Below are 1,534 nucleotides of genomic sequence, written 5' to 3' on the forward strand. Positions count from 1 at the left end.
AGGGTAAAAATGTACTTAGAGATACATCTTTAGGAGATTAGAAGATATGAGCATTTTGACCTTGTAGAGATGGTAGAGATGAAACCAAAAACTAGGGGATAATGATAACTCCTGGAAATGAAAGGATGGATACTGCCTGCCTTATAATCCTCAGAAGGAAACTGCTGTGCAACATGTAGCCCTTCTTCCACTACACTCAATCTGGACATGTTAAATTTACAAGTGTAAGATCATAAATATCAGGTATTTCTAAGTACTTATTTTGTGAAATTTGTTTTAGTTGCAATTGGGTATATACATTAAACATAAGGGAAATTTTAATAAATATTTAGATGGCCTGTGTGAATGTAGAATTTTAATCCAACAACATGCCCGCTCTGGCAAAGACCTTCTAGGTCTGAATGATCCAGCTGGATGACTCACCTTAAACCCTCTGTCTAGAAAATAGACATGCATTTAGTATACACTTTTAATCTCTAATAATGTAGACAAAGCAAGTTTTTAGAAGAAAGCAGCCATGTGTGAAAGTGACATCTAATTAAAGTTCAGATGAAGTGATGAATTAAAGAAGGATTTGACAGAATTAGTCAGAGATAGGATATGCCCAATTCTTTTGAAGACAAGACAGGAAAGAAAGAATTTAAGAGAACAGGGAGAGAGAGAGGAAGAAGAGAGCAAGACACGGGGTGGGGAGTTCAGGGAATGCAGAGGTTCCATTGAGTTCAGTTCTGTTGAGTGCTATTCTGGTTTGTTGAATGCAGTTAATTAGTTCAGGTCATGCAGTCAGAACAGTTTTATTTGTATTAAAACAGTTCTATTTATTTAATTCTGAGGTGGTTTTTCCAAGCACAACAGATCAGTGAGAAGCCGAGGGAAGCCAGTTTGAATCAGTTAGCATGGAGAGGAGTTTTGAGCCAGAACTGGTGAGCTGAACCAGACAGCCAGAGTTCAGAAAGAAGGAGAAAAAGTGACCTTGTTCAGGAGTAAGCCTCAAAGATAACAATTACATCTGGAAACAAAAGTTACTTTTAATTGTCAAGATTGTAATGGTTATCATATAGTAATGTATTTTTATCATTACATAAACATATAACACATTATCCAGCCAGAAATTAAGAAGTATATGTAATTGCATAAATCTAAATTAAAATAAAAATAAAGATTATTATATTCCCAGTTTTTGTTCTATGTTTATTTACATTCCAATTTCCCATGCTCAAATATTTATTCCTATCAGTAGCTTCATATCTTTTAAGATGAATCTAAATCTTTTTCTTTTATTATTGTTTTTTTTTTTTTTTTTTTTGAGACAGGGTTTCTCTGTGTAGCCCTGGCTGTCCTAGAACTCACTTTGTAGACCAGGCTGGCCTCGAACTCAGAAATTTGCCTGTCTCTGACTCCCAAGTGCTGGGATTAAAGGTGTGCACCACCACTACCCAGCCTTTTCAACCATTCTTATAACATTCCTCATTCATGTCTTAACATTTTCTGACTTGTGGGTTATATTTCCTTAAGATTCATCCTTTCTGGTAAA

This window comes from Mastomys coucha, unplaced genomic scaffold, assembly GCF_008632895.1.
Source record: "Mastomys coucha isolate ucsf_1 unplaced genomic scaffold, UCSF_Mcou_1 pScaffold12, whole genome shotgun sequence".
NCBI classification, from domain to species: domain Eukaryota; kingdom Metazoa; phylum Chordata; class Mammalia; order Rodentia; family Muridae; genus Mastomys; species Mastomys coucha.